The following is a 15426-nucleotide window of genomic DNA, read 5'->3' as shown; positions in this document are numbered from 1 at the left end:
TGTTACATAGCCAAGCTTTCCCTCTACGATCAACTCGCCCTTTCCCAGCAAGTATATTAAAATCTGTTTATAAAATTTTCCCGTCTCCACAAGAGTTTCACATAAATTCAATCCCCAACCTGTCAGTTTTCCCATGACATCTGTCATAGCACATATTTACAACATGTGACGATATTAGACCACCGGCTTTCGAGACCACGCCGCAGCACAAATATTGACAGTAGTAGGCAAACTTGCATAAATATTACAGTCCTTGGAGTGTCAGTTTTCACAAGACATCTGTCATGAGAATTGAATTTACTTCATCAAAATGTAACAGCGTTAGTCAACTTGATCTGAAGTCTATGTTACGGTGTAAACATAATTAAGAGTAAGCCTAATGGATTTAATGTATTTTTGTTATTTGTCTTTGTAAATATCATGGTTGCAAATAATTAAACGGATACTGATGTTTCAAAGTAGTGATGCTTCTTTTTTTTTGTTAGAAGCCTTGGATAATAAAATAAGTAACAAATAAATATATTACTTTATGTATATAGGTGAATAATAAAGGCTAAATAAACATGAAAGTACAAACTGAAGCTGATAAAAGACCATGCACTAAAATACATGGCTATTAATAAATTTGAGAGAATATTATCAAACTTTTACTAGGAGCAGTACACGGATAAACATGGGGTTAATTTTAAGCGTGTACTTAAAATACAATTATTAGGTTTAACAATTATCTTTTCAATCCTATCTTTACCTTTGCATTGATACAATAATGTTTAATTATTTGTTGATATTTGTCGAGTTTTTAATGAAACCATAAACCAAAAATAGATTCATTTTCGATCGCGTATTTTTTTTCTTCAAGCAAATCAACGTTTTGGCCTCTTCACAAGTCAGTTTTAGCCGTGAAATTGTGAGTTGTAAAGAGCCTGACATGTTGGTTTGTTTGAAAAAATTAAAATTGTAAAAGTAAAATAAACGGTTTTAGTTCCGACAAAATTTTATCTTCTGTGGTTTAGGATTACCCCATACCGTCCCATTTAAAAAATCACTCTGTTTTTTAGTTCAGGAAGCAGCACGCTCGCGTATGCAGTAATATACTTATTAATGTTTATTTAGTTCATAAGTTCTCATTAAAGTCAATTGTAAATTCGTATGAGAACAAGTTTCTTAAACACATAAAAGTTTCATTGTTAATATTTGTTGGCCATACATTTTCTTTAGTTTTCCGTTGTTCCTTAACATTCCATTTCAATTAAATACAAGCAATCATATTTAATTTGCCTTTAAATATACTTTGTTAAACAATAGAAAAAAAAAACTACTGTTTATTACATACGTATACCGTGATACGAATATATGGAACTAGTCCAAGCAAGTACTTGTACAGCCCTTATGGTAATGCGGTTTCACCATTGATGAATGTAGACGGGGCCTTATTAATGGGCGATAGTGATTCGTGGCGATGTCGGTGGAGATCCGAAACAGTCGCAAAAGATATTAGTCGCCATTAACTCGGTTTTAATTAGTCTTATTTAAATTTTTATTAGGTTTGAAGTTTATTAGTGTTAATAGCTTGTTGTCAGGTTAAAAATAAGATATTTATCTTAATAAAAAAGTGTGTCAGACTATTAAAATACAGATTGAATTTTGAATATAATATATTTCATTATTGAAAATTAATTAGGTTTTGAAGCTAAGGAACGGTATTGTCACCCTTTGTAAAACTTTTTACTAACTCCGAATATCAGAAGTCTATAAAAGTACTAACTAAATTTGATGACACTCAAAATGAAGCATATAAAAAGTATCCAGAATACACATCGTAAGGAAATATAGGCAATAAAGGTTTATAAAAATTGGAAATATATAGTACACTTCTTGTACAGCGCTGTATATTTCTACACAAGTTTTGATTTATAGTGACCTTTCTTATCAACCTTTTGGTTATACGGGAAGGGCATTATAATGCAACAAACCTGCTCAGGGGGAGACCTTATTATCAGTCAGGACCTGACTCCCAGATCAGCCCGTTTACACAGACTTTATCCGGTTCTCAAAAGCCTAGTTCCTTGGGTGAAGTGCCCCGGGTGCACGTACAGCTCCCTCCCTATTGTCCAGATAGGTACCGGAGCTGTTGGCACGTTTACCGCCCGAACAACCTACAAAATGTTACAAATCCCAATGTCAAATTGTTTTCGGTTGACCTCCTACGACCCTGCTTATGTCACAGTGGATTCGCTAATGTTGTTTCTAGAGATACAATCATAGCTGATTAGAGATTAACAGATACATAGGTTTGTGAAGGTTGCCAATTATTCAACCTTGTGAAGAAGTAATGGCCTCAAATTTTTTAATCAAATGTTAAAAGTTACTAAAGTTGACGCCACAAATAAGGGGCTTGTTTTGTGCATCACATTATGTAACGTACCAGACAACCACGCCAATTGCCTGGTCTCAAACTAGGGAGTTCCCTGTACTATGAGTGCCGGAGCAACGGAATTCACTATGAGGTACTTCCTAGAACACCTAGACCAGAATCAATTTTAAAAAATCATTTCCCGAATTGATCCAACCGGGAATCGAACCCGTGACCTCCGCATCCAGCGCTCACTTTGTGAATCGTTAGGCCAACGATGTCGTCAAAATATTAAACTCCAACTTCAACAACAACTCATTCAGATTGTAAGTTTCTCACTAAAAACATTGTTTTTTGGAAGTAATGTGACATCTACGCCTTTGCAACAGAATTGAAAAAAAAGAGGCGACAGAAAGAGAAATGGCTTACGTTGTGTCTAAAATTCTTCACATATTTTTCTTAAAAGCTCTTTCACAACTGTTTAGAGAGTCATTTAAAAATTACACCTGCATTATCATAATAAAGAATCTAAAACGACCGATTTCCACTAGCGATTGTCGTCGCACGCGCAGCCGCGCATAAATCGCGCGCCCTCTATAGATCCATAGATCATTCCGACAGGAGAGATCTACGCTTGTCCCCTGGTTTACGGTGTAAATATCATAGTAGTAAATATTTGTGTGGGAAAGATAAAATTAAATTATATTGTTTAATGAAGTAATGAAAGAGAGATGGATAGAAAGGAGTAGTGTGATGAAGTGGATTTCTAGGTAAAAATTTAGGTTAGTGAAGTCACTTAAAAATACAGTCGAATTGAAAATACTCCTACTTTTTGAAGTCGGTAAAAAAGCATTTATGTACCCATTAAAGCCATTGTATGTATGCTATTAGCAATAAAATGCAAATTTTGAAAAGAAATTTTATTTTGTCACTGTACTGTCAAAATGTCACCTTTTGACGATATTTTAAAACTTAGTAGTCTAGTTTTGGCACTGTATTAATTATTAGCACATTACATTTATAAAAGCATTAGTTATAGTAATATAGACGTGTGCTAATAGTTAAATTTAAACATATACATCATCGTAGTGTAAAAATCTGGATGGTGACTTACTATCTTAAACCTATACCGTGCAAACTGATTTGCATCTGTCAAGGAGCGTACCAGTTATGTCAAAATATGATTTATTTTTATTATTTTTTGTTCCCTAGGTACCGGATTGGGAAAGTCTACGTAGTTTGTGAGTTTATTATGAATTCAAACATCATTTACTAAGAACTCACATTTAATAAAGAAAATAACTCCGGTTTACGGGTCGTTACGTAACACAAATTGATAGTGATGGTTTAACCACTAATAAACATAATCCTACTATTAAATTTAACTTGGTTAAAGAGTCAACGACCGCGAAGTGACCCAGCGGGGATTAGAACCAAGGGCGAGGAATTCCAGGATCCATTTTATATAGAACCATTTTCATTTAATTATACCAATTGACGGGACGGCTGGTGGTAAGCTTATCCATAGCAATTGCAGTGCCACTCAGAGCTTTAAATCGCAAAGATCTGAGGGGCACTGACATTGCGCCCGTCATCTTGAGACGTAAGTTGAGAAGTCCTATGTGCCATTTCACCAGCACATTTACGGCACAAGTAAGATGTATGATTGACGAGTCAAATTAAAAAGTACACTCTACATTCTCAATAACTCTCTTTATATCTCTTATCTCAATTTTAACTCCATTTTTAAATACAACAAGGCTGGCAGCTATTTCTGCTACTTATGATCCAAATGGAAAATATTGTCAGCTTCCTGAAAACTTCCTAGAACATTAGTTGAAATTTATATGTTTAACTATTTTATTTTATTTTTAACTTCCATATCAGTTTAATTTATAATGTCATCATCAACCCATTCATCCGTCCCATTGCTGAGCACGGATCTCCTCTCAGGCGAGGGTTTTAGGCCATAGTCCGCCACGCTGGCCCAATGCAGGTTGGCGATGTTTCCTTGACCAAAAAGCATCAAGTTAAATTTCTAACATAAGTTCCGAAAAACTCAGAGGTGCGAGACTGGATTCTAATCCATAGCCTCTGTTTGAGAGGCGGCAGGTCAACCCATTAGGCAACAACAGGCATTTTTTCATTTACAATGTAATTTTTGTTATTTAATGCATGTAAATAATGCCTGTTATTTAGATTATCTGTGTATATGATATTAATAATAATAATATGGTAATAAATAACTATAGTCCATAATAAGTCACTAATAAATATTAATCAATGTAATCTTTGGTTGATTAAATCAAAACATTTAAAAATAGCATACCATTGCTGCCCAAGTAATTCGACAACGGCACAGTAAGACGATAGGGAGTCGAATTAACGACAATTAAGGCTGAGCGGTGATTAACTCTTGACTCAGGAATGTTAAGTGAGACTGTTTATGTGGCAAGTGATGTTAATGAAAAGAAAAAAGTGTGAGGTGTATGCAAACAAGAAAACTAGATAAAAATAATACAACAAGAGATATAAAAACAAATTTAGTAGCGTAGAATTTTTTGTTGAAAAATTCGTCCAAGGAAGCACTGCCTCCATACCGCTTCTGCTGCGATTTAAGTGGCAAGCAATAAGTAAGAGAACTATACAGACAAGAAACACAGAGAATAATAACATAACAAAAGATATAATAACAAATTTAGTAGCAGTAGAGCTCCTTGTGAAAGAATTTGTTCAATGAAGTACTGCCGCCATACCTATTTCTGCCGCGGTTTATATGGCAAGTGATGTTAATATATAGGAAAAAGTGAGAAAAGTATACAAAGAAGAAAGTTAGAGAAAAATAACACAAGAAAAGATATAATAACAAATTTAGTAGCAGTAGCAACTCCTTGTAAAAGAGTTTGTCCAAGAAAGTACTGCCACCTATTTCTGCCACGGGTTTTGAAGAGTGCTCTGGTGAAACGACAAACACATGGGACTTGCCCACTTCATGTCTAAGAGTGATGAGTGCAGAGGCAGTGTCTCTCAGATCTTTACAATTTAAAGGTAGGGTGTTTCTTACGATCAGGGCTATGACTTTCTCGTACCGTTACTTGATATCATAAAACAAGACAATAGTAATAGCTGTTAAGATTAATGTGCAAAATATAATAATTGAATATATTTCAAAGTATGTACTACCACTACCACATAAGAATTTCTTAGTAAAGAAAAAACTTTAAAATAGCACGAGATGAAAGTATGACGCATAACGCAGAAAATAGTAAAGCGTTTAGTTTTACAGATGTTAATACAGAACAGGTAGGTAATCAAGTTGTAGGATATGTTCAATTATAGAAATGGCTTCTAGTTAGAATCAAGGCGTTATTACAAAAACATTGACTTAAAAGTAAAAGTAGAACAAGATTAAAACCATAAAATTAGTTCCAACACCAAAAATAAAATAAAAACGTTACTAAAAAACGCCGCCTGCTTCTTCTAATAGTGAAAAAGAACAAAAAATATTTAACTATCTAAGAATTGATGAGCTTTCTTACTCGAAAATTACACCAAATTTCAACCCAAAGCGTGACCTGTGGTTCATCAAGTAATCAAATAACATTTTTATATTCGTCGTCGCCTTACCTGAATAAACATCAATTTTAACTCCTATTATTTAAACCATAAGGTTGGAAATTTCACAAATATTACAAAAGATAGCTGCAAAGCTGTTTTGGTTTTGTTTCGCATGCTTTTTTACCTTTAGAACGTCTATGAGTCAGCGTCTGGCCAGGCAGACAGATTTGCACCCCTGTACCACGATGTATAAAGCAAGAAACGGTTATATCGTTAATAGCACTTATAAATCTGTTTCTCTTAATTACTATTTGCTTTAACTTGTTGATAACAGCAAAACTTGCACGGGCAAAGTCGACTCTTTAATGTAGAACTAAGATTTATTTTTAAATCTTAGATCGCCCTCCCAGAAGACGACTTTTCACTCTGACCTTAAAGATATCGAAGCTGTACCATTCGCGAAGTATAGAACACTACCAAGTCCACTCCTAAGGTTGCTTTCATAGTATTTGAACCAGCAAAGACAGCCGGCTGTGTTCATAATGAACGTAGAAGCAATACACTTCGTGTGATTTTATTGAAAGTTCTGTAATTGTAACTTTAGAAAGTTAAGGCTTTTATGAGACGTCATTCCGGTACAAACTCTCGTTTAATTTCCGTTGAACTGAGACAATTAAACTGAGATCACAGTGCTATGTCATGTAGGCGTTCGCTATAGCCAATGGTTCGTATTATCTTTGGTACCATGTTACTCCTCATTGTTACTCGTATTACGATTGGTATAGTTAAGTATCTCATTTGGAGCTATAATGTTACCGAGAGTTAGGACACTTGCTGTAGTAGCTGCTTATGTTAATACACATTTATCTGTATTAGGGATGCCGCAGACGTCGACATCCGCATCCACAACCGCAGATCATTGGCATATATTTGTAAATCTGCTTCCGGATCCGATATCCGAATCAATTGATGCAGAGTTTTTGGGGATACGGATGTTTTGCAGGTTACAACAAGATTATCGAGAGAAGGCCCTACTCAAAGCGCTTATGGAATACTTATGCTAATTAGCCAATCAGGGATCACGAATTCGGCAGCGTGTAGTGCAGGCAACGACTTGTTTGTTTTTGAACAAAAATTGTTGATATTACATTGATTTATGAACTATTTCATTCAAGACAGCCCGGTACTAATAAAGGACGGCAAACGGCATTATTAAAAAACTACAAGTATTAACAAATGTCATATTTCAATGCCTTCTATTTTTCATCTCTTTGCATGGTCTTCATTTATTCTGAAAAAAAATTTTTATTTTCACACATCCGCATCTGCAGATTTCAACGATAAAAAATTCACAACCGCGTCCGCATCTGCAGCATCCGTGATCTATAATCTAACATATTACAAACTAATAAGGTATTGTTTAGCCGAACGTCGAACAATCAACAACTCCTGAAGACGCCTTGTAGACAGGCGAAACATAAATCAGGTATATTTTTGGTTGTGGTGTTTATGATTATAGTTGCGTTTGTGTTATTTATTTTATTATTTTATGCGGTGGGAAAATTAACTGCATGAAAAAAATACTAAACACAATCACAGCTATTTCGCACGATTTAACCTTTACTGGGTAATTTACTTCAAATTTTAAAGCAATTTTTGTATGGATGTTTTATTTTAATGGAGCTACGTAAAGATCACAGAAGTTCATTTATTAAAGTTGGTTTATAATAGTTTTTAAAGTAATTTACAAAATTTTGTGCTCAATTTTTTCATATCAAGTGCAGTCACTCCCACGAACAATTCGTGCGCTTGGCTATCCATAACAATTGCAATGTCAATCGAAGATTTAAATCCCAAAGATCTGTGGGGCACTGCCACCGCACCCTGAGACATAAGTTGACAAGCCCCATATGCCTGTAATTTCACCAGCGCCCTTGCCCTTCAATACCGAAACACAGCCATGCTCACATTTTATGCTTGGCGGAGAAATAGGTAAGATGGCAGTACTTGCCTGGACGAACTCTTTCACAAGGAGCTGCTACTAAAAAGTAATGTAAACATGATCGGGTATTTTAACAGTTTCAGAAAAAAAAGTGAAAGAAGCTATAGTGCTCGGGATATCTCGTGATGTAAATTTGTGCTCTGTGTGCTCGACTTAGTGTGAATTGTGGCAATTTGTATAAATATAGCTGCATACCACGCTTTGTTGATAAATTATTGTTTATGTTAATAGAACTAAAGTCCGTTTGTTCTAATCGATGTTTTGTAATCACCTGTTTTATGACTTGTTTGTTTTCCTTAAATAAAATAAGAATATATTGAAAACACCCTGAGTTTTGTGCCCTTTGAAATTTGAGCGGCTCTAGCCAATCACAATTTTTACGTCTTCATTATTTGTAGTGGCATTCATTTTATGAGTCAGAAGTCTTAAACCAAACTACTTAATGTGATACCTAAAAAAATGGTGTTCAAAAAGGACACCTCCAAACTACCTCCATCAACATGATGTTGGCAAAACTGATCACAATTAATTGTTGAGGTTTGTTAAATTCGTTCGTTTTGATATTAAATCCTAGAGCATAAGAACAAAATGCTTAATTTTTTTAAATGCTAAATATAATATCAGAAAATGTGTAGAGAATTTATAAGGTGGACGCCACTAGAGTTTAACTTGAAACAAATGAATTTGACTTATGCACTTAGTCGATAATGTACTGATTTAAATGAATAATGCTAGTTTTTAACTTATGTGCTTTAATTTTCGTAGATGTAGAGCTCGTTATGAAAAACTTCGTCCAGGGAAGTACTGCCACGTTACCTATTTCTGCCGCCAAACAGTAGTGCGAGTTAATACGTTCCGGTTTATGAAGGGACTGATGCTGGTGGGACTTGTCAACTTACGCATCGGGGTGACGGGCGCAATGGCAATTTCACTGTCACTGCTATGTACAGGCGTGTCGCTTACCACCAGGCGCATCACTTGGTCGTCACGTCACTTGATATCATAAAACAAGGCTGCCGACCCTAAAATTACAATACAGAAAAGTTTATTTAAACAATTTTATCTTTATATTTGCTATCAATAGGCGACGCTATTATAACAAAAGGTGGAAAGGTCAAATTCTCTACAACAGTGGTGTTATACCGCGCACGTGATCTCCAGTATTCTTCCAAATTATCCTGTGACACTAAATGTTAGGTATATAGGTCATCTGATTACATAGACAAGGAAATCCGGCTGGCTCAATGTCGGTTCCCTGGATACAGACGGATCTCCCCACTCACACTGAACGGGGATTTTATATATACGTCCGTTCGGGAAAACTTTACTTGCGCGTTTTAGAACATCATTTTGTATAGGGCTTATATCAAACGTTTTATGGATTTGGATAAATGATTTCGTATTAATCAAGCATAAATTGTAATGTCCTCTCTTTTCAAACGATTTGTGATTAAATATCTGCAGATATACTTAAACACAGTACATTATATAGTCTCTCTTATGAAGATATTTCATTATGGTCATCTTATATTTTATTATCTCCACCTGGGTGTCATAATAAACAAAGAGATAGAAAGTAGAAGTGGGCGTTTAAGCGAAAAGCACTTAAAAAGTTTGCTTTTTAATATAAGCACACAAGCACGCTTATAATTTTAAGTTGTAAGTGTTGCTCAGTTCAAAACTCAAGAATTCATTTTTTACAACATGACTAAGTATCAAATCACGCCATCTGTGTTTTCTAAATAAATTAATTCGTCTACGTGAAGGTTATAAATAAAAATAAAAGTCGTGTTTTACAAGTAAATTTACTTATCTTAAAACCTGTAGTGGCCTATGGCGTTTCGCTGTCAACAAAATGTTGCAAACTTTTTAACCGACTTCAAAAAAGGTTCTCAATTAGACTGCATGTTTTTTTTTTATGTATGTTACGTGATAACTCCAGTATTTGTGAACTGACTTTCATGATTCTTTTTTGTTGGAAAGAGGGTACCTCTATAATAGTCCCATTTAATTTTGAAGAAAATCATCCACCTCCAAGAGTGGCTGTTCACGCATGAAGATTCATTTTTATAAATAGCTTATATATAGCTATTTCAATAAAACTAGGTCATTATATGTACTTCTACGTACTTTTGAGCTCGGTTTTTTTAGTTCTCTTTACTGAGATTATTTTAACATAAAGTCTATGGGAGATTGTATAAGCTTCAAACTAAAATTAAGTCAAAAGCGCTAGTATAAGCGCTTATTTAAAAAGTACGTTTTAACGTTTAAAATCAGTAAGCAGTTTGTTCCATCTTCATAGAAAAGAATGTTGCGTATTTCTGGAAATTAAGCACGCTGATTACGGTAATGGTCGTCCTTCAGCAACCTGCAACCATAAACTGCAACTATAATAACAGATAAATATAATTGACACGTTAACAGGTACCGTCATTTTACGTTATTATAAGCAATTTACATTCAAGCATAAGTGTAAGGAATGGGTTTACAAATTGACGAATTTACGAAACGTTTCTTCTTCTGACCACTAGAGGCGCTGTACAGTATTATATAATACCAAGTGATGGGACGAACAAGTCGTGCTCCTGATGGTAAGCGACAGCTTTGAATCACAAAGATCTGAGGGGCATTGCAGTGGCGCCCGTCATCCTGAGATATAAGTTTACAAGTCCCATGTGCCTGTAGTTTCACCAGCATCTTACCTTTCAAAACTGTAACGCAGTAATGATCACATTACTGCTTGGCGGCAGATGTAGGTAAAGCGGCAGACCTTCCCTCATTACAATTATTTTAGCCAACTTTTTGATTCACCGCCCACTTAGGCGAGATAAAAAATTTGCAACGCTCGCCACCACAAAAAATAATTGAAAAAACGTATTTTTTATATTAACTTAACACAAAATATCACAAGGAAAAAATTAGGTAAGTGGTGTAGTTTACATTGATAATTAAGGTTAATTATCCCCCTAACAGCATCAACACTCCCCAATTGTTTCCGATGCCCCTATCCCCCTAGGACTCTTCTGTTCAGTAGCATATCTAGAGACTTGGACTCTTATTACAGGTCACTATAGGTTCAATGTAGGTTCAGTATAGGTGGTGATATACACTTCATGCAGCGTTTTCTCACAACGATTCATTGTAGGTCCTAAAGTGTATCGTAATAAAAGCTCAAGACCCCCGTCCGTAAGTTCACCACATCGCCCGGTTTTAATTTTTTTTAATGATGAAAAGATATTGAATAATATCGTCGTACATTTATTTCAACTCAAATCTATAAAGAAAACGTAATTACCGTGAATGCGATAAGCTCATAAATGAGACTTTTTACAAAACGCCTAGTTAATTGCGGGTTACAAAACTTTAATACGACAAAATTACTGTTCAGGGAATATTAAGTGCCGTACACCATTTTTGGAGGTAGTTTGGAACTTGGACACAAATGAGTTGTAAAACTCAAATTTGGTATGAAATTATTTCAATATAATGTAGTTTTATTTTTATGCTTTTTTATGGTGCCTAGGGAAGTACTGCCACCGTAACTATTTCTGCTGCTGCTTCTGGTTTATAAGGGTAAGGGTTTCGGTGAAACTATAGGCGCTTGAGTTTTGTCAATTTTATGTCTCAGAGTGATGGGCACTGTAGGCAATACCCCGCAAATCTTTGCGATTTTTTTGATGACAGAATAAATGTGCATTTGACCTCCAACTCACTTGATGGAAAGTGACAATAGGTCGACGATGCACACCTAAATTACGTCTATTCACTCTCGCCTAGAAAAGTAACAAGTTGTAGAGTTCAGTTCTGCAGGCAAGGAATTCCACTCCATAGTCGTTCGCCATATAAGTGTGGAAGCGTAGGGTTTCATACGAATCTTTGGAATGTGTAAATCATTAAAACTTTGAATGATATTGCAACTGTTCCCGTCATTTGAAATCATAAATAATTACAATTTAAATCAGTGAATAGCGACATCTCTAGTAGGGGTTGGTAGCTGTAAAAGCATTTAACTTGGTGATGAAATACTTTCATAGATTTCTCATAGATGTTCGGTGGATGGACGGTGCACGTGAAAAAGAACAAATTATACCGTATATCCATAAATGTTCTGCTAGAGACTACTTTGTTAAATGTAGAATAATTACTGCTTTCATTATCCTTTATACAGATGTACACCAAACAAAAAACGGCAAGGCGTAAACATCAGACATACCCTTAACACTAAAAATTAACATAAACGAGTTATAAATAAAACCAGATTAGTTAAAACCTCAAATCATGTTATTTTATTATGTATGAGCTGCAGCTCAAAATGTCAAACTGGTTCAAATAATGTGATCATATTCATGTCTAAGAATTGGTCGACATATGATACTGAAGAATATTAGTTTTTGATAGCTAAACAGGATCAAACATCTTACTTAGATATTTATTGAGAAATAGAAGAAAAATTTTAATCTGGGCCACCAACGGTACAACAAAAACCGGCTGTGGTTTGATCGTTACATTTTAAAAAATCAAACAAAATGCTACTCAACGTGCTTTTAAAGAAATTAAATTCTTACTGTTCAAAACACTAAGTAAAGCTGCGACAGCTTATATACGACATAAGTAGCGAATACGACATTTAGTGAGAAAAGTGACGCATAGCCGGTCTAATTTTTTTTTATGCTACCAAGTGACGGGACAAACGAGTCGTGCGCCTGGTAGTAAGCGACACGCCTGTCCATAACAGTTGCACACCACTCAGAACTTTAAATCACAAAGATCTAAGAAGCACTGCCGCTACGCCCGTCTCCCTGAAACATAAGTTGAAAAGTCACAATGTCCCTGTAATTTCACCAAATATTATTAAACTGTAACCTCGACTGTTATTAAACACGGTGATTTCTGACCTCAATTATCTCAGTGCACCTGTTCGCAGGTCTCATGTGACCGTGATTTCACCAGCATTGCCTTACACTTCAAATCCGAAACGCAGTATTTTTTTACATTATTGCTTAAAGCTATTGACTTACAATTCTATGGACGTCGGGTCCGCACTAAAAAGCGTCCGAACTTATAGGGCGTTAAAATCGTATACAGAGCGTCATTCACGCTTTAGTCTTCGTTTGTTCGACTGACAGCGAAGCAAGCAAAATTAGACAGTACTGCGATGACATTACATTTAAATTCAACGTTTTAGCTTTTTCATATTCCTTTACATGTCACTACGTTTAAATAGGTTGACTTGGGACATTTTTTCGTGGTTTTTGTATTAGACCCGTCGTCCATTTATTTGTAAGTCAATGCTTAGAGCAGAAATAGGTAACGTGGCAGTACTTCCCTGAACGAACTCTTTCACAAGGAACTAAAAGCTACTAGAAGTTTCAATCATAAAGACTGAATACAATACTGTTTTTGAAATAAAAAAATCATTTGAATTTTGGTAAAACGTCATTTTTAATATTCACCTTATATCTAACATTCTTTGGTAAACTTTTATTTGCATTAACAAACTAACGAGCGTGAAAATTATAATGTTAAAAAACGTACCTCATCTCCATACCTCAGCGATCAATCTCCACAGAAAAAAAAAATAAAAATCCAATTTTACATCTCACTAAATGATAAAAAAGTATTAATCAGAGAAATTTACTGTTACAACTTAAGTAAACGAAGGAAGTTGACGAATGTAAACGTATTTTGTGAGGAAAGTTGTGTGGGTAGACTTTGATTTAGTACCATTGTACGATAGGAATGCCATTAAGGAGATTTTTTTTTAATTATAATGCAATAGAAATAAATAACGTACGGTACACAGGTCTATTTTATAAATGTGTTTTTTTTCGTATGATATCACGTGACGGGACAAACAAGTCGTGCTTACCATCAGGCGATGGTAAGCTATATGCCAGTCCATAACAGATGCAGTGCCACACAGAACTTTAAATCGCAAAGATCTGATGGGCGCTGCAACTGCGCCCGTTACCCTGAGACATAAGTTGACAAGTCCCATGTGCCTGTAATTTCACCAGCACCCTTACCCTTCAAAACCGGAACACAGTAATGCTGACATTACTGCTTGGCGGTAGAAATACGTAAGGTGGCAGTACTTCCCTGGGCGAACTGCTTCACAAGGAGCGCTACTGCTACTTACCTACTTACTTAATTTTCAGCGAGTTCTTTACCATACTGAGCACTGACCGGTAGCCTAACGGTTTATACTGTAGGCGCTGGGTGGGAAAGTCCCGGGTTCGAATCCCATGGATCCTAATTGGAAAATGAAGTTTCTAAATTGCTTCTGGTCTGGGTATTCTGCGAAGTGCCCTAGACTGGATTCTGTTATTCTGATACTCACAGAATTCCCTAGTTTGAGACCAGGCAATTTTTGCGTCGTTTGGCACGTTTTATAATAAATGAATTTTTTCAGATGTAAATGGCGTATATTTTTTATCAAACAAACCAAAGTTTCGGGTCCAATGTTTACAGTCTCTCATAACAACCATTGTATTGACTGACTAGAAGCCTCTTAAATTAGTAAGGCTTTGCCGTGACCGCCAGCGAGCCTTTTAAATTATTGGACAGTATTTCGTATATATATCGTATATAAACTTAATCTAAAACGAAAGCTTGTTGCACATAATTTAATTTACAATTTAATAATAACATCTAAGTAAATCCACATCCAAACCACAATGAACTCTACAACTAATAAAACAGTGTTGAAATTCAGAGAACTAATTTCAATGCTCAGATACCTAACCCATTCTGTGAAAATCATGGGACAATATCACGATAATTGGATTGAATTAGTGCATATTGTCGAAAACAATTGGACTGACTAACAATTACGTTAATTCTGGAAAAGCGAATTGCATTATGTTACTTCAATTATCACGCATAACTGTATTTACATGCAATCAGAATTAATATGACATCATCAGCAGTAAGATGCATGGAGAACCTACACGAAGTGGGTATTGGTTATTTTCGCAAAGGTTACAATTCGAAAGCGGCCCACCAGACTTGCTCCGTACGTGACGCAAACTGTAATAACGACATTGCTAATTAAAACGAAAAATTTTTGGCACATAATTCGATGTAATAACTAATTTTGTGAAAGACCAACCGATAGACGAGATAAAAGAAATCTAGTCCCCTGGTGCACACCACGTTCAATCGAAATTGGATGCTTATTTATACAGCAATAACGTGTCAATCAACATGATCATAGTTTTGCAAAAATGGTACCTAAAGATTTTTTCGTTATTTTGATACTATGTTCTAAAATTTACTTGTAAAATGGATTGTTCTTGGGAAATTAAGTAATAAATCACAACAATTCATCATTCCTAAGGTAACTACAGTAAAAGTTTTCACTTTACAAATAAATTTTAGAACAAACTATCAAAAACAATGATAAAATGTTTAAGTGCTATTTTCGCAAAATTATGATCATGTTAGTTGATATATTCAAAAAATCAAAAAATCAAAAATATTTTATTCAGAAGTTCAGTCTTTACATTCATAG

At 35.1% G+C, this 15426-nt stretch overlaps 1 protein-coding gene across 4 annotated transcripts in view; it reads left to right on the top strand.

Annotated features, from left to right (window-relative positions):
* The window catches only part of LOC113229833 (protein TANC2), a 268124-nt gene that overhangs the window by 222087 nt on the left and 30611 nt on the right, over positions 1-15426 (top strand). The window lies entirely within an intron of this gene.

The sequence above is a fragment of the Hyposmocoma kahamanoa genome, unplaced genomic scaffold (genome assembly GCF_003589595.1).
Source record: "Hyposmocoma kahamanoa isolate Upper Pololo Valley unplaced genomic scaffold, ASM358959v1 62, whole genome shotgun sequence".
Classification (NCBI taxonomy): domain Eukaryota; kingdom Metazoa; phylum Arthropoda; class Insecta; order Lepidoptera; family Cosmopterigidae; genus Hyposmocoma; species Hyposmocoma kahamanoa.
The sequence above is the reverse complement of the archived record's forward strand: the minus strand, read 5'-3'. Positions and strand labels throughout refer to the sequence as shown.